This window comes from Diadema antillarum, unplaced genomic scaffold (assembly GCF_040938485.1).
Source record: "Diadema antillarum isolate AM-2024a unplaced genomic scaffold, OU_Dant_1.0 scf00000082, whole genome shotgun sequence".
Lineage (NCBI taxonomy): Eukaryota > Metazoa > Echinodermata > Echinoidea > Diadematoida > Diadematidae > Diadema > Diadema antillarum.
In genome coordinates this window covers 1,978,147-1,999,716 of record NW_027270971.1, presented here as the reverse complement: position 1 = coordinate 1,999,716, position 21,570 = coordinate 1,978,147, and positions in this window count along the sequence as shown.

Genomic DNA, 21,570 nt, shown 5'->3' with positions numbered 1-21,570 from the left:
GGTTGAGTTGAGTTAAGGATACAGCTTTAAACTTTTTGCAAGATAAAAGATAGATAGAAACCATTTCCTGAAATGTTTAGGAGCATTCAATTTTAAGAGAAATTCAAAGTTTATTTGATAAAAATCGGTTTTGAAATGGCTGAGATATCCAGAAACAAAGTAAAACAAAGCGAAATTAATAAAAAGCGGGAGCCACCTTTTATTAGTATTGCTTTGTTTTGGATATCTTGGTTATTTCGAAACCGATTTTCGTCAAATAAAATTTGAAATCCACTGAGAATAACATGCTCTTTCGTATTTATCAAGTTTTCACATTATCTCCAAAACAAAAATTATCATTCAAAAAAGTTGAAAACCTGAAGCACCATCTCAACCGAAATTGTACCATCCCTTTAATAAAAGAAAATCCACAAAAACACCACCAAACTAACAAGTACAAATAGGAAACGAATTACTGCAAACCACAATACGTTGTACATGTAACCAAGACAGCATCACCTGGTATTCGGCAAATCGGGTGTCTCCGCAGCCAGGCCTCTGGGCAGCGAGTGGCGTTCGAGAAGGCGCGTAGAAGCTTGGGGACCAGCTGCACCTCGACGCCGCTAGCCAGGACTCTTCGTGTGCACGCTGGATATGAGGGCCGCCAGTTCATCAAGAGGCTTCGTGAACAGGTCGTCGCTCCCACCAGCTCTCCCTGCCCAAGGAGAAGGGAACCTTCCGACGAAAGGCGTTTTGAAAGGCAACACGAAAAAACAACCCAGAAATATAGACAAATAAACAGTCAAAAGAGGAAAATTGTTGAAATATATAAGCACAAACTGTGATATACAACTGATAATCATTTTTAGTCGCTTAGATAAATGGCAGTTGAAAAGGGCCCAAACATTGACTAAGACCACTACTATTCTTTCAGTCCCGTTCAGTGAATTTCCAGATTTTCAAGTTTTTCTTCACTTCTTCATTTTTTACCACTTGCAGGCGAAGCAAAAACCCAGTTTTAGCGCTTCAAAATAGCTTTCAAATGTGAGTTTGGGATAGAAACAACCAATGTGAAAATGTTAACCAGTATGCATTTGCTACATACTCAAAAAGCTGCATCACTTCGGTGATCTCTCGCATTTATTCCCAAGTTGAACTTTCCTTCGGGTTTATGCCAGGTTCACGTGTGTACGTGTTTGTCACACATTTGTAAACACACTGCTATAGCTTCTGACCATTCGAGCATTGAGAATTTGGGGTTTCTGAGACGAACACTGAACTAGGGGCTTTCTATAGCTCAGTCGGAAGAGCACCGGGCTAGCAAGCCGGATGCCTCGGGTTCGAATCCCGATGGATTCCCCATTTTCTAAGTATTGTTAAATATACAAAATGTGAACGGTAGTTGTGATAAAACTGTATGTAGAATAAACCGCCTACAGTTATGGTTTATTGTGAAAATTGTGATATATCATTATTTAAGGCTAAATTGCGAAATGTTTATGTGATATGGTGTTTCGTGATACAACTGACCTACACAATGCATCAAAATGTGATAACTCAAACATTTCTAAATCACTGCTCCCAATGGTAAACAGTACCCCTAACAGCAAATGCATTCCACTAAGGTATTGCTTGTTTGTTAATTTGTTGTTTTTTTTATACAGATAAATAAACACATACACACACACACACACACACACACACATAATAATGATTATGTACGTATACGTACAAACTTTGTACACACACATACACACACACACACACAATCATCATTAGGTACACACATTGTACACACACAAAAACACACACACAATTGTCATTGCTATGTTATCGAAGAATGGTGTGAAAGATACGTCTTCTCAATTATTTTATTCAGTAAAAGTACGTTATTCAAAGATGTTAATGTCAGATTCGTGTGGCGATGATAGCATTAACGAATTCAATTTATGTATAGATCACTGTTTCGTGAAACATCGGAAATGTCTGTAGACTTGCTTATTTCACGTCTTTTCTGAAGAAGGTTCAAACATGTTGTTGTTGTTGTTGTTGTTGTCTTTTTCTTCCGAAGCCGACTTGAACATGGGGAGGAATAATTATTTACTCAGGTTGTTTTATTTCTTCAATGTCACGACACAGCCGAGCTGATGGTGATCTACAATCATTTGTACAATGTATGCACATGTACACTCTACGTTCATTCATTCATTCATTCATTCATTCATTCATTCATTCATTCATTCATTCATTAAATAAATAAATAAATGAATAAACAAATAAATAAACAAACAAACACTCATAAAGGTACGGTGTACGTAGTTCATATTGACAAGACGGACATGCCTAGTAACTCGGTTTTTAATTTCGCAAAGCTTGCTTTTCGGGTAGATTTTATCTGTACACAAAATTTGAGCACATCGAGCATATAAAGTGTCATTCTAGTGAAATCCACGACAGGACAAAAATTTTGAAGAAAATAGAAAAAAAAAGACAATTCACTAAAAACAACTGCACATGAGCCCAAGGAAAATGTTTGTATCACATACTACACGTAACTCGTATTTCAGCTACTGTATACTATTTATGATATTTTACAACTGAATGGTGGGGAACGTAAAATCCAATTGTGACAGGGATGACAAAAACCAATAAAGAAACAAATATCAAGTTTTGATAAGAACTGGAATTTATGTTAAGGGAATATCACTTCCCATAAATGCTGGTTTGTGAATTACTGCGAGAGTACTAATAATATTGCTAGCAAGTGAAATTGAACATACCAGTTACCATGACAGCGCAGATGGCGAAAACTTGATCCAACATCATCCTCCCTAGACGTATCCAAACCCTTCAGTGATTATACTATGAAAAACAAAATGATGATCAAGATTGGAAGACCAAGGCAAGTGTCAAAACTGAATCTCAATTTAATTAGAATTGGAAACACTGAAGTCAAGAGGTCTATCGTTGCAAAAACCTGGGCGTCTGGTTTGACTCTCAGCTGAGCATGGAGACACACATATCCAAGATCTGCAAAGCAGCTTTCGTCATATTCGCAAATATCTCAGTAGCACATGTATGGAAACATTGGTCCATGCCTTCATCACATGTAAACTTAATTACGGTAATGGATTGTTGTATGGGTTACCTGAATCTCAGATAAGTAAGTTACAACGTGTACAAAATGCGTGTGCCAGACTCATTTGCAACTCTTCTAAATTTTCACATATAAGTTCACTACTTTATGAACTGCACTGGCTCCCATTACGCCAGAGAATTAAGTTCAAGCTCCTTCTTATTACATTCAAAGTCATTCATAGCTTAGCTCCCTCTTTTCTCAGCGAACTTCTCACCATAAAAACCACCCAGTTTTACAGACTTCGTAGCTTAAATGACATCATGGTCCTCAGTCATCCACGGTGCAAGACGAAAATTACCTTTGGTGACCGTGCTTTTGTTAGTGCTGTACCAAGACTCTGAAATAACCTCCCTTCCTCAATCAGACATACATCATCAATCGACAGTTTCAAAAATACTCTTAAAATACATTTATTTCAGGTAAGTTTCTCATTGTCACAGTTAAGTACATTATCTGCATGGTTCCCATTTATCAGATATCCTTTATGAATCATGATTATGCAATTAGTAGTCCTTTAATTTCATTATATTGTAGGATCTTCAGTTAAGAATTAGATCGCGTTACCTTATTATTATTTTTGTCTTTTGATTATAACTTATCATATTGTTATGCGCAGTTGAGTATATATGTTTCATAGAAACTGCGCAATATAAATTCACAATTAATAATAATAATTATAATAATGATAATTATAACAATAATGATAATAATAACAATGATAGTAATAATAGCAATGACAATAATTATGATAAAACAAAATATGAAAGATTTAGATTAGATTTTCTTTTCCAAGATAAAACTGAGTGTTCAGTGTTTACGCCGATTTTATAGTTTCAACAATGGTCATGTAACCTATCTGAATAAGTTCCTATAGGAAATGATATGAATATGTACATAAAAGTTAACCCCCCTTGTTGCTGGTAATGACATTGGTGTGACATTCATTAAAAGTTAGCGTTGGCTATGTCTGGTATAACACACACACACACACATACATACACACACACACACACACACTCTCTCTCTCTCTCTCTCTCGTTAAATGAATGGATTTAAACGTGAAAAAAAGGAAATACATATTCACAGATGTAAATTGTTCGTAAACAAATCCACTTGAAAATTCTCTTCCCACATACACATAGGTCTATAAAGACACACATATAAGCACACACACACAACGACATATACAAATGATTCTCTCTCTCTATATATATATACAAATAGTTCGCATATGAAAATACTATGGCTGTCTAAATGTTCAAAGATGTATGAAGATTTATTCAATTATTCTTGAAAGAAGATAAATCCCTCCAATACAAAATAAAACATTAATGTTTAAAACAAAGGATCTAAAAAGAATAGTCAATATAATATATACGATATGCGACTAAATTTGGGTTATACTACGATATCATATTTTGTCACTTTGCCAAAGAGGGAACAATCATTTTTAAAAGTTTTATCAGTAGATTTTTTTTTTCAAAACCAAAAGGATAGTATAAGCTATTCAAAGGAAAGTTCATGCAACACAGGGTTTGCAAATGGGGGTAGGGGTTCCCCTCATTCTTCGGCTCTAATATAAGTGGATTCTATTGATTTGCAAAACTGTCTTACCAACCAGGTGCCAAAAGGAACTCCTCTCACTGTGCCTTGGTGCTTGTCCAAAATGGTTCACATCCGAAGTATAATTTGGGATGTCAGCGTATTGTCCGGGGTTACTCTCTGGACCCTCTTGTAATTGCAACCTCACTTTCTGAATACCTCATGCACCTATGAGGGCTAATTCAAGTGCGGGTTTTATTCCACCGAATGCACGAGTTGGCACGTTGACGTACGCATGCGGCGTGGACTTTGGGAAAGTGGCGCCGTAGGGTATGGCAAGCCTCAGGGCGTCCAAGATTCATTGGCGGAAAAAAAAATTCAAAAGTGTAATTAATACTACCGCGCCCTCCACTAAAATCACCTATTCACAGCCAACTTGAATTCATTAACTTAATTTGTACAATGGGCCTTTTCATCAGCTTCGAAAAGTGACATCACTCGTTATCAATTAGCCCCGACAAAAATGGTTACAGTCCAAGGCCCATGAAAGAAAAACGCATTTGGTAAGTAATTGAGGTAATCCTTTCATGCACTGTAGACATCCTTGTCAATATCCCTTCTCATATATTCCTTTATATTGGAGTGGCCATGTATCATTGTTTAAACGTTCATCACACCGCTTACAAATTCATGAGCTTGATTGTGATGTCTAAAATGTCCTTTCTGAGCACCGAACGCAATGCCCCATTGTTGATTCCCTTTATCAGATTAGAAACTCGTCTGGCAGCCCAAGCATGGCCTCAACAATGATGAGTTTGTTTTGTTTTTTTTTCTCCTCATCATTTACCGTTTCATTTCTTGCCTCATATGAAGATCATAATATAGGTCTGGATATCTGAAGAATGATTACGGATTTCCCGACTGCAAAAGCAACTCTCTCCCCTTGGCAACTGCTTGGGCCACGACATTTATTTGACAAAAGTTTTTTCTAACTTACAATAGCATGAATAGATTTGATGAAGATGATTTTCATAGGTTGTCATTGTATATTGACAACCTATGAAACTCCCTAATAAACTCACGAATTTCACAAATAGCTTGTGGTGAATATTCAATGAACATGCCACTGGCAAAACAAATTCCTCGATTTGCATGGATTCACTTTAAATGGGTGATTAAAGTTGACCTCGTGATCAGTGCTAAAAAGCATTCATTCGGGAAGCAAATACATAGATTCCACTGATACAATAGAGAGCCAAAGTTCAATCAAGATATTAGGTAAAAATAGTACGTTTTAGAATTGTTTAAAGTTGTTGATAACAAAATACAAATCTTACGTTGCACAAAAATCATTAGGCAAGATCTCAGTACGCTTTATGAGAGGGAATTCAAGTAAATGCAACTAAGTTGGAAACAATATTTTTCACAGCCATTTTAATGGTATTTTTCAGTGTTTCAATTCTATTGTCATTTATTATTTCAGAAGAGACATGTCAGGGGAAGAAGTCATGTTAGCGCATAATGAACTGTTTTGTTTTGGGTTTTTTTTTTTGCTTTTTCTTTTTGCCTGGTAGAGTTATAAATCATATAACACTCTCACTGCCTACACCAGGTACAACTAGGAGAATTCTGGAAGAATTTGATAACGAAAAAGAACATTACGGATTATAGAATTCTCTGATAACTTCTAGTCGAATCTATAGATGTTCCTATAGCTTGTTCCGAGGTTTACATGCCAGAACAAAGTTTGTTATTACATACCAAAGTATCTTTACGCCAGGGTGTAACAATAGAGGAACATGACTTGCGTGCATGCCATTGATGAAATTGAAGTTTTTATTATTAGCAACAACATTTGAACATACATTTTCAATCATAATACAATTGTATTTACATACATATATGAAAAAAAAACAAAGAAAGGCAGAAAACACGGAAAATGTCGCTACGTACAAAACAGTCAATAGCAATATCCTACGGCGAAAATTGTAAAGGAAATAATTGTGTCTCTTGTCAATTTATATCGAAAGTGTTCATCGGTTAGCTCAGCATGTCTGTGTCTATTCTGAAGACAGTCTATAGATGAAAAATTTTATTTGAGGTGGCAGGGCGTCAGAACCCATAACATATATTTCTTACAGAGAGAGATGCCATGTCTCACTGAAAAAAAAATACTTCGTATTGATGATTTCATTTTCTTGCAAGGGGATTTTAATACACCGGTTCGACTTGCAAAAAAAAGAAAAATGCGTTGCGCACTGACTACGCCGAAACAGGCAGTGTACTCATGAAAAAAAGAAGAAGAAGAAGAAAAAAAAACCGGAAGCAAGAGATGCTGATAAGTATGAGGTAAAGAAATATTTGGGTAAATCTTATGATCCGGCCTCAAATGATTTTTCGTCGGACTGGATGGCGCACTATTGCATTGGCATGTCGTACAGTATAGCGTAGTGTTGGGTAGACTCGTCTGTAAACTGCATACTTTTCATTAGCATTTGTTTATTTGTTTTTGTGTGTGTCAGGTGCCCTATACGCCGAAAGTACAACGCAAAAAAAAAAAAATCGTTTTTTGATTGTTTGTTAGTGTATTTTTTTTTTTCGTACCCAGTGCCCATTTGCATCGCTCCGCGTATTGGTGCGTAAGCGCAGCGTCGGGTTGCGTAAGCTCGACGTGGTCTCTATATATACGCAGCACTACGCAACTCCACGCAAGCCCGCCTCGTGGAATGATATAGTGAAACAATTTCTTTACTTGTGAGGACTGATTGACCCCAAATTGTCCGTAATCATGCTACGATCAGTTGAATTAAACTTAGGGTTGTTTTTCGAGCTTTGTGAGACACCCCCTAGTTTCCTTGGGTAAGCGAAAGTATATATCAAATTAAATACAGCCATTTCTTTTTTGTTTTCAAGACAATAAAACATACAGTGTGTACATCCGAACAAAATTGAGATATATGTGTACAGATTGAAGAAAAGAATAAAAAAATACGTCAATTGGGAACCACTCGGGACATAGTGAATCAAATGATCTGACTGAATTATGGTGCATGTATTAGGAGTGTGAATGCAGAAGACTGTAGTCAAATAAGCATATATAGCTTGAAGATACAACAGCCTTAAAAGAGGGGAGAAAATGAAAATGGGCAAACAATACATCATGTTTACTTATCGAAAACAAAAGAAAACAAAAAAAAACCCACAGTCATTCTTTCTTTCTTTTTTTTCTTCTTTTTTTTAAACAGATTATGACTCTGACCCACGGGGTTGATGACCTGAAATCTCCTCAGAAGGTCTAGGCAAAGAGCGTAAAGTAGTCAAGGCGCTAATTCCTGTAAGAGGCTTAATTAAGGAGTTCGTTCAACCCACCCCGCAGAAAAGGTTTGACCAGACAAGGTGGTAGATGGGACCTCTATGAACATCCCCAGGTAGTATGTGGTTCCAAATTGTGGTGTCAGTAGAATTTTACTGGCCACTTTTCATCATGATTTGTTGGAACAAACGTAAAAGAGTCTGCGCACGCCAAGACTATTACACGCACCACTAGCACTGCTACAGGCGCCAGTGCCAGTGCTGCGTGTAGTAGTCTTAGCTCGCATATACTTTTTCTTCGATAAACAAGGGTTTTGCCTGCAAACTAACTCTTCACGCCAAGCTGGGTTCGGTGTAGTGTAGTTTCCAGCCGTTTTTATTTCGTCTTTATTTCAAGAGTTCAAGCAAGCCGAGTGAGAGCGCATACCCGGTGATTGTGACGACCGAATCGCAATCACTGGGTGTGTGCTCTCACTCCACTTAGCGCAATATATACAGCGGGCTTCTGCATAATACACAAGCTGCAACTCAGAGAAATAAAGACGAAAAAACGGCTAGAAATTAAGACTAGGGTCGGTAAACGCTTGTCGCTATTTGGGGCACTGAAAACGACAAACTCAGGCAGTTTTTGCATTTATTTCATGAAGAATTCATCAAAACTGCATAAAACTATATATGTATATGTTGCTAGAGATGTCATCCATACAGTGGGATTCATTGTAAGTTATAATATTGTGCATGGTTACCATGGTAACTGGATGCCCAAAGGTGACTGGTAACCCCCAAAATGCCTCCTGCTGCTGCAAACATTGATTTATTTTTTAATCTTATAGATGCAATAAAGAAAACACACAATTTCTTATTGATTTTCGTTAAAAAGGTTTTCCCTGTTGCCATGGCAACCAGTATTATCCAATCAGAACTTAGTTGTCAATAACTCGAAAACTACAGCCCATAATTTCAAAAAGCTCAATAAGCATGTCCTTCCTTCTGCATAAAGTGTACGACATCAGGTATAATCATATGTGAAGAATATTTTGAAGCATTCTCAAGTTACAGCAAAATTTGTAAGCAAAGGCATAATAAACGGCCATTGAAAGAAAGATATCATTTTCTAGTAGTAAAATGCATGAAAAAGTTGCATCCGTCGTACTTTCAACACAAATTTGACTTCAAAGCATGGGCAAATGTATATAGTTTTTAATAATGTATGGACACAAATTTCCCTTAAAAATAAGATGAATACAGAAAGCAAAGCCAATATTCTATAGTAGCTCTTTCGAGTATTTACAGAGCGATGGTTATTCAAAACAATCCTGGAAAAGAGCAGAGGAAAGCAATTGATTGTTTATGTTCTTAAAGGAAGTTTATTCAAGAATACCGATAAATTCCTTTCTAAAGAAGGAATACACGTGCGCTGGATTATCCAACAAAGAATTAAGCGTACTTTTGTGTTCGTTAGCTATTATATATACATATATAGAATAAATTGAAATATCATGATAAATTATGTAAATTTTATTCAAAACGTGCAGTAATGAATTAATGCTGAGGAGAGAATGAGGGAAAAATCTTGGGCGTCTTTTCCCTTTTTATCCAGACTACTGTAATTTTGCAGTGTAGAGCTCATCTACAATGAGTGATGTGCACGAAAGGCAAAAGAAACAAACCTGTCTAAATTCCAGATATTTTTGGGAGTTACCAATCACCTGTAGGCATCCGGTTACCATGGTAACCATGCACAATATTATACCTTACAATGTATCCCATTGTATTGCTGACATCTGTAGCAACATGCACATATATAGTTTTAAGGTGTTTCGATGAATCCTTCGTGAAATGAATGCAAAAACTGTGATAATTTTGTCATTTTCAGTGCCCCAATAGCGACAAGCGTTACCGACCCTAGTCTTAATTTCTAGCTGTTTTTATTTCGCCTTTATTTCTCTGAGTTACAGCTTGTGTATTGTGCAGAAGCCCGCTGTATTGCGCTAAGCCGGGTGAGGGTGCATGCTCAATGATTGCCACAAAAAACGGTTCGGGCGTCACAATCGCTGGGTATGCACTCTCACTTGGCTTGCTCCAACTTGGAGAAATAAAGACGAAATAAAAACGTCTGGAAACTACACTACACCGACCCCAGCTTAGCGTGAAAAGTTGGTTTGCAGGCAAAAACCGATGTTTGTCGCGGAAAAAGTCTTTGTACGCTAAGACTATAACACGCACCACTGGCATTGGCGCCTGTAGCAGGGCTAGTGGTACGTGTAGTAGTCTTAGTGTGCGCAGACGCTTCCTCGAAGAATATGGTCATGTCGCAACTAAAGTGGCCTGTAAAATTTCATTGATACCACAATTTGATATCACATACTACCTAGGGGTGTTCCAGAGGGTCCAACCGACCACCCCATGCAGTCAAACCTTTTCTGCGGGGTGGGTTGAACGAAATCATTTTTTCTGGGTCGCTGCGCCTGGACTAAAGTGCCTTCCCAAAGATTTCAAATTAGTCGAAATTTGTCGTGTCACCAATTACCACCACATATCAAGCGTCGTTTGTTCACATTTCATTTCTTATATGGGTTTTCTCATTCATTTTCAAACTTTTTTCATTCAATTTCACAAATTCCTACTTCAATTTCATTGCGGGATGTCGGGAATAGGCCAATCTTACTTTCAAATTCGTCTTTCGTCGTTCATTTTGAAATAAAATCCATTCAATTTAGTCATTTTGCATACATTTTCGTCACTTACAGTTCAAATTCGTCAGTCTCACTCTCAGCACTCAAAACAACAGGATCGATTTCGTCTTTTGTCAATCATTTTCGTTAATTTTTCATTCATATTCGTCTCATATCTCTATTCGATGTGATTTCCCAGTCATTCATGTATTTTTTCTGTAACCGTTCACATTTTACATTCAGGAGTTAACATACACACAAGCCCCCCCCCCCACACACACACATAGAACCACAGATACAGACACACACACATAAGCAATCCGAGTACACACTGATACAAACAGACGTACCGTCACGCATGCGAACACACTGACAAACGATTTCTAGGCAAACATGATTAAAGACAAAATTTTAAGTGTAGAATTGTAGCCTGTTTAATGTCAAAGAATGGATAACATAATTATGTTTGCTGCTTTCCCATACAATTTACGAGAGAAAGTAAAAATATGTCGGCTTAAAGTTGGTTCACCCTCAAAATAAAGAACCAACAACATCTGGCTAATTTGAATGAAAAATTTATGAAATTGTGTGAACAAAAACGAATTTGATCTTCACATTCTGCGATCCGTCAGCGGGAGGGATGAATTTGAATGACAATTGACGATTTCGAATCCTATGTCTTTTGAAAATATTTGACGAAAAACGAATTACAATGACAATTTACGAAATTGAAGTAAGGATATGCGTTCCATGTGCTTCTCGGGACGAAATTGAATAATAAATTTTTGAAATTGAATGACAAAAGTGCGAAAATGGATGGCAAAACCTATACATGTAGTTGGAAAGTTCTATTGAAAACAATGGCAAGAATGCAATTTAACTTTTGCATTCAAATGGCGCCACCAATGCCAAAAAGTAGACAATGATATACAGTACTTTGTACACCGACTATTTCTGTCTGTATGGTTAATATGGGGTAGGTGAAAGTCACCCGACCGACAAAGCAAAGCGGGACATTTCATAGAGTCACTCTCTGTGCGGCTGGAAGGGGAGAGTCACTTCGCATTGTCAAAGCAACCTCGTACCTCCTTGTTCGAACACACTGAAATGGCGTGCATTCTGAGCTGAGTCACCTATTAAAACTGTGAACTGTCGACACACGGGAGAGTGTGCGCAGAGCAAAAAGGTAGGCCTTGTTCTTCATCGTCATTTTTGAATATAGCTTTTGAAATCGTTCTTTTCTGACATGTGTTTTGGCCAGTTTATACTGTCATAACGTCACTGCGACCATGCAGCCCGAACGCGAAGTTACAATAATGTGTGCAGGAGCGCCCGGGGTAAGACATAACCCTGTTTACACGAGAGATAGGAATTATCAGACCATGACAGACAACCTCGAAAACAATAACAACAGCAAAGTTACAAACCATATATAGCAATCGCTGGAATCCACGTAATCAATACCTGCGATAAAATTTGATGGCCACGATAAGTTACCGAATAGTTCATTACACAAGCTGCGTCTTATAAAACACTTGATGGCTGAATACATGTAACTTCGGTTGGCAGAGGATCAAGCGACTTTAAAGGGAAAATCTCCAAGCAAAGAAAAAAAAATGGGCATAATTTCTCTAGAAAACTAGAATTGAGCAAAAGGTGAATACATGGGAAAAAAGTCATCGCCAACTCACTGAACCGTATGTTTTCAATTTTCTTAAATCCCAATAGTAAACCGTTTGGCCCTGCCTTGTACTAGTAAATTTTACATGACTCGATAGATTTTCCGTATTCAAAGAGTAATTCGCGTCTCGCCAATAAACCGTTCCGGTGATGCATTTAACTACTTTTATGAATGGTCAGTTCACAAAAGTTGTCCATATTAAACAGCCACAAAGTTTGCCGGAGGGTTGCCTTGGTACAGAGCAACAACTTACTAAGTGAATTTCCTGCCTGATTTACTAAGTTGGAGCATGGACCTACTACATAGTCATGGACGTTCATCGCTCAATTACTTCATGCACCTGTTTCTGTCAAAAGTGGCACAAAAGCATGTTAAACATGCTTTCCTGCATTGATCTTATCATCACCGCCGACAGCCAGCCTGGATAAAAACATGACGACGCTTTGAGAAATCTAAAAACTACATGCGCAGAAGATAGTATAATTCTCTTAAATAGAGAAAATGCATGTGCAGTTGTACTGTACATTGGGAAATTATCACTCAAGTAATTTCATATGCGAAATGCGCGTACTTTACAAGAGAAATCAATTATTTTGGCAGGTTGGTTGTGATTTGAAATCTAATTTTCCCCATTTTTCGCACATTGTTCCAGAGTAAACATTGACAGTAACCGTAGATGACATGTATGTCCTACCATTAAGCCATGTTACATGCTTGTCCACAAGTGTCCACTTCAGTAATTTTCAATTTTGTGACAGGAAAACTGTCATGTTTTCGGGTTTGCTGCTCTCTTTCATCGGTGTTTATTCAAAGGCAGTTGAGTCTGAAAAGGCACCTCAGCAAAATAAGACCGCAATGAGGGAAACACGATTACACAATCGTCATTATCCAATCACCTGAATGTACTCATTAAGATGCACATAATCGGGTGGCGGCGGTGAGGATGGGATCAAAGAGGGACCTTCGTTTCTAGTCCATGTGTAATAGGTCCATGGTTGGAGGGAATAGGTGAATGAGATGCTTCGTTACCAGTCTGTAAGTAAAGATACATCGTATAGACCTATTTGCTCTTCAGGCAATAATGTCGCTGCAGCTTGATATGGCATTCGGTGACTTCTTTCAAAAACTCTGAGACCTTGGCTGTTAAGAAAGCCTTCATGAACACCACGAGGCTGCAATTGTTACCCCCCCCCCTCCACCCCCCGAAAAAACAACAACTGAAATTAAAGGGAAATACATCTTTTTCCATTCTTAGGGAGTTTTTGTAATGAAAATGGACTGAAGAAAGAAAGAGAGAAAGGGAAAGACAGACAAAGGAAAAAAGTAACGTCGAAGGTGACGAGACTCACCGGAGCAGAAACATGAAAGGTGCGAAGGTTGTCGTGACGAACACTTGAACCAGACACTCAACGTGTCATTCTGAGTGCTCTGTCCTCAGAATACAATACATAGGTTGTACAGGCCTCTGCATACAATTAAGCACGTTTACGCTTAGTGTATCATTTTTTTCCCTGCTCCCCCACATGAATAGTGACAGTAAGGTATGTAAAGGCACTCCCTACGCGTCTTCTTTATACACGTTTCCACTCAACACTTTCATTCTATCTACATAGATATGTGTTGAACATGAGCAGCTAAACTTGATTTTTCGTTATCTGTGGAAGTAGTCCATGGGCCAAGACCCGAAAAATGGGTTGTTGGTACCATCTGAGGTGGCACAACCTTTTTGGTGTCAGTTTGTTTGTCGGGCATAGATATGCTTATCAAGCTATGATAGCATTTCCAAATGAGTAGCTTAGTCATAATAAATGAATTTTTAACCAATTTGGTACATTTTTTACATCCCTATACTTCTGAATCGAAACTAAACCGCTATACAAAGAAGAGCACTGCCTTCTGTATGCCCACAGGTGTTCTGTTGTAAACGCGGTGCGCTTAGTCTTTATTCAAGGCAGCGAAGGGAATATCCAAAGGGTTATGATGTCCACAGCTGTCACGCGGTGCGCTTAGTCTTTATCTAGACCAATGTGCCGTTATCATATCTAAAGTTCCTCATAAAAGGGATTATCTATACTGTTTTTATACTACCCTATCAACAAATACATCAGTTTTAAACAAAAATCACTCTGTTCATTTACAATATCATTCATTATAATGTATCGTAGTGTACCGGTACATTGTTTTTGCATTATCTTATATTGTTGGAGGGAAATAAAGCGACATTGGCGTGGTATCAGCGTTTTCACCGTAGCGTTTTCGCCGGAAAATGATAAATAATTGAAATATACGGTAAAATTCACGAAGAATTGCTTTTGTTTTTGTTGTTGTTTTTAGATAAAATACACTGTATCATACGCTTTGGATATTCCCTTCGCCGTCTAGAATAAAGACTAAGCGCTGTGGACATCATAACCTTTGGATATTCCCTTCGCTGCCTTGAATAAAGACTAAGCGCACCGCGTTTACAATAGAACACCTGTGAACATACCATAGAGCTGCATTTTACAGCCCTATGGAACATACAGAAGACAGTGCTCTTCTTTACTGTAGCGGTTAGTTTCGATTCAGAAGTATAGGGATATAACAACGAGACCAAATTGGTTAAAAATTCATTTACTATGACTAAGCTACTCATTTGGAAATGCTATCATAGCTTGATAAGCATATCTACGCCCGACAAACAAAATGACACCAAAAAGGTTTTGCCACCTCAGATGGTACCAATATCTGGCCTGGCCCATGGACTAAAGGGAGAAAACAATGAAACTGGAAACTATGTGCATTTCGAAAATGCGTAGTAAAAGTAGGGAGGTGTTACAGGTGCATAAAGAAATACTGCTCTCCTTAGATGTTAGAAGGCATGTCTGGCGCCGCCGAGAAGTTATGCACATACAGGTGGTACCCAGGTGTTTTAACAAAAGAGAACATTCTCTAGTATTATACCCTGGAGCATGGACCTACTACACAGGGACGTAAGTCAAACACCTGTTTCTGTCAAAAGCGTAACAATAACATTAAAGATGCTTCCCTGCTCTGATCTCATCGTGCATCACCGACAGCCAGCCTGGAGTAAAAACAAGATGACGCTTTGAGATATTTAAAAACTACATGCGCAGAAGATAATAACTCTCTTAAATCAAGAAAATGTTTGTGCAGTTGTAGTATACATTGGGAAATCATCGTTCAGTTAACTTTATTTGCGAAATGCAGGTACTTTACGAGAGAAAGTAAGTATTTCGTCAGGTTGGTTGTAATTTGTAATCTAATTTTATCCATTTTTTGCACATTGTTTCAAAGTGAACATGGACAGTAATGGTAGACGACATGTATGTCTTACCGTTAAACAACGTTACCATGCGCGTCCACAAGCGTCCACTTCAGTCCTATAATTACTAATGATTTTGTGACACGAAATTTGAGGTTTGCTGCTCACCCATCATCAATCACTGTCGATTTCCAAAGGCAGTTAAGTCTGAAAGGCACCTCAGCAAAATAAAACCACCGACATGAGGGAAACGGTTCTTTTGTCAGTGACGATGAACGATTACACAGTCGCCATTGTCCAAACATCTGAATGTACTCGTCAGGCACTTGGGCCCAATTTTATAAAATATATTAGAACAGCAACTCTTGCTGGAATGACGACTTCCAATAGCAACAGCCAATCAGGAAGCTGGATTCTTGTCGTTGCTATGACAATTGCCATCCCAGCAAGAGTTGCTATCATATCAACTTTGTATGAAATGGGGCCCAGGTGGCGGCGATGCAGGTGGGATCAAAGGAGGACCTCCGTTCATAGTCCATGCGTGTAGTAGGTCTGTGTTCTTTCAATCTGCTGGCTGTAATCAACACAAAAGAAAACCAAGGGACTACAGAGGGGGAGAGGATTGAGACAGGGCTGTCTGGAAGAGGCAAGGCAACCCCCATCCCAAATTCAAGGCACCCCAACCTCCCCCCCCCCAAAAAAAAAAAAGAAAGAAAGAAGGAAAGAAGGAAGAAACAGGCAGCTATACAGCCAAGGTATACATAGGCGGTGACTTGATAGCCCACTCAGAAGAAGACTCAGCATGCGACATGGGAAGACAGGGAGAAGCACTTGAAGCGGATGAGATGTAAACTACAAGTTTTGGTTGTAATGTTGTCATGTAATCTTCTCACTCTATCTTCAGCCCATTAGTCAGATCATTCGGAAGCACAATGTTCATTATCACTGCTATGCTGATGATATTCAATTGTTTGTTTCCTTCCCGCCATCTGAAACTGTAGCAGCAACAGTGTTAAAACAACTTGAAATCTGTGTTGATGAAATCAAAGGCTGGATGAGCAAAAATCAGCTAAAGTTGAACGACAATAAAACAGAGTTATTGGTACTTGGGTCAAGACAAATGCTGACAAAGGCTAACATGAAGAAATGTCAATTGAGAATTGGTAACAGTGTTATTAACTCTTCTGAAAAGGCACGCAATCTTGGTGTTGTTTTTGATAGTACCATGTCCTTTAAATATCATGTTGCGCATGTATCACAATCTGTAAGATTCCAGTTGCGTAATCTTGGTTTTATTCGAAAATATCTCACTAAAACAGCAGCGGAACAGCTTGTACATGCTCTTATTTCCTCTCGTATAGATTATTGTAACTCTTTGTTTTTCGGCATGTCACAACAACAAATCAACGCTCTACAACGTCTTCAAAACTCTGCCGCAAGATTACTGACCTATAGTAGGAAAACTGCTCACATTACGCCAGTGTTATGTTCTCTCCATTGGCTTCCTGTTGAAAAGCGAATTATTTTCAAAATTGCTCTTCTTGTGTATCATGTGGTTCACTCAACTGCACCCGAATATCTCCAGAATTCTTTACATTGTTATAACCCTCCTCGCAGACTTCGATCATCTACTTCCTTTTTATTTCAGATACCTAAGGTTAAGCATTCATGGGGAACTCGTTCTTTCTCCCACATTGGACCAAAAGTTTGGAAAGACATCCCTGTCACTGTTCGCCAGTCATCCTCTGTGGAATCATTTAAAACATCCCTTAAAACATATCTGTTTAATATGTTGTAGGAAACAAAACAAAAAAGTGAAGATGTCACATAATTCATTTTTTTTCTTCTTCGTTTTCTTCTTCTTCTTCTCTCTTTTCTTTCTTCTTTCTTCTCCTAACCTTAAGACTAAAAGCGCCATGAGCATCTTTTGATGGACTGTTGCGCTATAAAAGTATACATTATTATTATTATTATTATTATTAGTATAATTATGGTTTCGTTTATGTATTAATCTATCTATTAAGCGTAATAAGTGGAAAAAATTAAGGATATTAATCAAAACATGAAATTTCATTGAAGAGAAAGAAAATCAAATGAAAGTTTCGTAGCAAGGAAAGGTATTTCGGAACACTTTACTCTAGCAATAATCACAGACTATTCTTTTACAGTCTTTGACTTCTACTTCACTTCTATTTGCTCTTATATATTCTTGTAAACTATATCTGATGTCGTTTATCTTTGGTGTCTTTTACAACTGAGGTTAATGCTTTGCAACTATTCTTATTTTTTACTTTCAACTTTTGTCTAATTGATCTACAAATGAAAAGAAGGTTCAAGGAAAATTCTTGTTAATTCACGAAAGGCTACCCGGCTTTATTAACTCGGCACATAATTCCATGCAGTCTTTGTCATGTGACGAATATCATTATACGAATTCAATACAGATATTAACCACAAAGTCAAGAAATGACCAAATCTATGGTTTCTTGATGGCCAAGGGGCTGTCACATATACCCGGCAGAGACCGACGGGCTGCTGCGCCGCCAGTAACCCAGTGGAGCACGTAGAATTCTGATGATACAGCCGCCGGGCGATTTCTGTATATCGGCCGGTGGCCGGTGGCCGGTGGCCGGTGGGAGATCCTCCTGTAATAGAGTAATCGTTTGATCACTCCCCGGAGAAGATCCAAGATTTTGCCAAGTTTTGACCTAAAATCGACCGGCATAACTGTAACCGAGGGGAAATCGACAGGGCATAGCTGGAGCATTACAGCCCGTTCGACTTCTTCAAAAATCGTTGGCGTTGCCTAAATTCGAGTGGCGCCCGGGCAGGCTGCAAATTACCTGGTTGTCGCTCTGAGTTGTGACCATATAGCCTTACTTAATTAGGATTACTTAATTCAAGTCAATTCAATTTCATTCATTTCCACTTTCAAGTATAAATATGACGCGAAATAAACACACAAACTTTGCAACATAACTGGCGAAGAATAACACGCAATGATACAGTTGAGTATGATACAAAAATGGTTTAAGCGCCACTTAAAAGCATCTTGAAGTCCATCACCAAGTGGAGCACAATGAACCCTTTCTGCTGGTACCTCACTTCTTGCACAAAAAGGAATAGTTATGAAATTATGAATAAAGAATGTTGTACATACTCTCATCTTATGCTTTTTTTCCCCGCAGGTTTTATCACATTTTAATATCTCAACCTATACAGAACTTATAGACAAGAACTAAGTTAAATCGTTTTGCGATCAAACACTTCAGTTGTACTCCAGTTACAAATAAATATTACCGATTTTAAAGGAAGTTGACATACTTTCTTATCATACATACATTCTGAAGGTTTGTTTGTTTGTTTTTTTGTTTGTTCATTTCCATCTGAGAAGATGGCTGGATAGCCCATATTCAGCTACGTTAAGCTGGTCTTCCATGGGGTCCAGTTGGATGTGAGGTGGGACCACTTCACCGGGTTAAACAACCCTGCTCTTTGCGAATGAATGAATGAATGAAGCGGGATCTTTTACGTGCATGAGTTGTTACTCTCTCATACACGAGACCTCCATTTTATGTCCTATCCGAGGGTCAGAGTGTTTTGCCTCTTGATAGAGGGAACGGTATGCTTACACACAACACTGCTCAGTCCAGACTCGGGTTCGAACCCGGGCCGCGTGATCGTGAGGCAGTTGAGCCAACTCACCGCCCTACTGAGCCAACTCACCGCCCTAAAGGTATATGACGTCACGATGACATAGCAATGGGAAGTGAAACGAAAATTAAACTGCCTATAGATGCAATTAGCTGGATCTTACTAATTTGAGTGGGCGAAATTTACTAAAAAGCTTATAAACTTGTATAGAACAGGCTTCTCGGGAGAGAGAGAGAGAGAGAGAAGGTGAAAGAGAGAGAAATAGAAGCAGTCAAAGAATGGATGAATGAATGAATTATATTATGTCTTCTCATGACATGAAAGAAATAATGACACCACCTAAACAATTACGTCTTGTTGTGAACGGAATTATGAATCCATGTAATCTTTTAACGTCACGTTGCATTTAACTGCGAAATGCAGGGCAGTGATGTTTTGACGGGTTCCTTCACTTATACACTCAGCAAAAAAAGAAAGTAAACCCTTTTTCCAGTTAAGATTTTGCATAGAAGATTTAGATAAAAATCAATGTGTCATATACCACATCAAAGATTATTTAATTGGCTATCAACCTGGTAGGTTTATACAAAGGGAAATTTTACACATGAGTGAACACATTTGTTTTTGTCCTCCAAGGCAGAAAAGTAAAAATTGCAGAATTGGACATATTGAAATTCATTTGCAAATGCCCTCCAAGATAGCAATGATAACAAAAGACCAATTTAAAGCAATGAGAGACATGAAGGAAACATCAGAAATAAGTTTCCGTTCCCTTGTTTCCCTTTATATTCAAAACAAAAACATAGTGGGGAAACTGAAGGTGGAACATAAGCATTTTTCATCAATTCATACTTTAAATGACATAGGGAGTAAGCCGTAAAGGTGATAAAATCGACAGAATTTCTTCGCTTTACTTTTTAATTAAGGAATTTAGGAATGCACAAGACAAATTCAAGATCCAAATATTATTTCAAATTTTCTTAATTTGAAATAACGTTTCAAATTTAACTTTCTTTGTAACCATAATTTTCTCTTATGTCTTTTGACTGCGGATTTGACAGAAGATTCTTCAGTTTCCTCTATTATTTTTTGCCTTTCTTTATGTTTTGAGGGTTACAGAGACATTATTGAGATCATAGGTTGATTTTTGCAAATTGATTTGCATTTCTTTTGTGTTAAATTTGTCTTTTGTTCTTATTATTATATGGGAGGGCAAATACGCTTGAATAACAACTTGTCCATTTTGCAATTTTTACTTTCGTGCCTTGGAAGAGAAAAACGAATGTGTTCACTCATGCGTAAAGTTAACATTTTCATTGACCTACAAGGTTGGTATCTAATTAAATTACCTTTAACATAGTATATAAAACACCATCTTTAGCCAGATAGTCTATGAGAAAGATAAACTTGAAAAGTGTTTACTTTCTTTTTTTTGCTGAGTGTATATGCGCTCTTCAGGAATATACCTTACTGAATCCGTATATATATATATATATATATATATATATATATACACTGATGTTTGTAGTCCGCGTGTTGGTACCAGTACAGTAAAGACGACGAAGTAGGGTAGTACAGTGTTATTTATTCAGACCAAATTTTCGACGCATACATAGTACGTCTTCCTCAGGGTCGACAATGAGGAAGACGTATGTATGCGTCGAAAATTTGGTCTGAGTAAAGAGCACTGTTGGACTGAAATGCATTACTACCCTATACTTCGACATCTTTTCTATACTGTATATATGACAAAATGAGAATGAAGGATTGAGTGGTGGGGGATTGGATGTTATATCTCAACATTTCTATTGTTATGCAAATGAGATGAAACTGGAATTAATGTCAATTTATATAGGACAAATACAAGTAAGGAGTTAACACCCAATCACCATCATGCACTCCATCCTTCACTAATAAGAAATCTGCTCAAAACTAATAATTTCTGAGGGATATGAATAATTTAGTAGTTAACTGTATATATATATATATATATATATATATATATCATATACATACATACATACTTGTGTGTTTGTGTGTGTGTGTGTGTATATGTATATGTGTGTGTGTGTGTGTGTGTCTTTATGTGGTGTGTTTTGGGGTGAATTCACATGAAACCTGAGGGCTGAAGGATTTAGGGCGGGTGGGGGGGGGGGTGCATGTTAGCCTTGTGTGTGTGTGTGTGTGTGTGTGTGTGTGGTGTGTGTGGTGTGTGTGTGCATGTGCGTATGTGTTTCTCGCAAATGGCCTCGATTTCTTTTTTTTTTCCTTTGAGAAGCAATGGAATATGCCTCGTTTGTTTTGAGCAAACTATCTATCATGT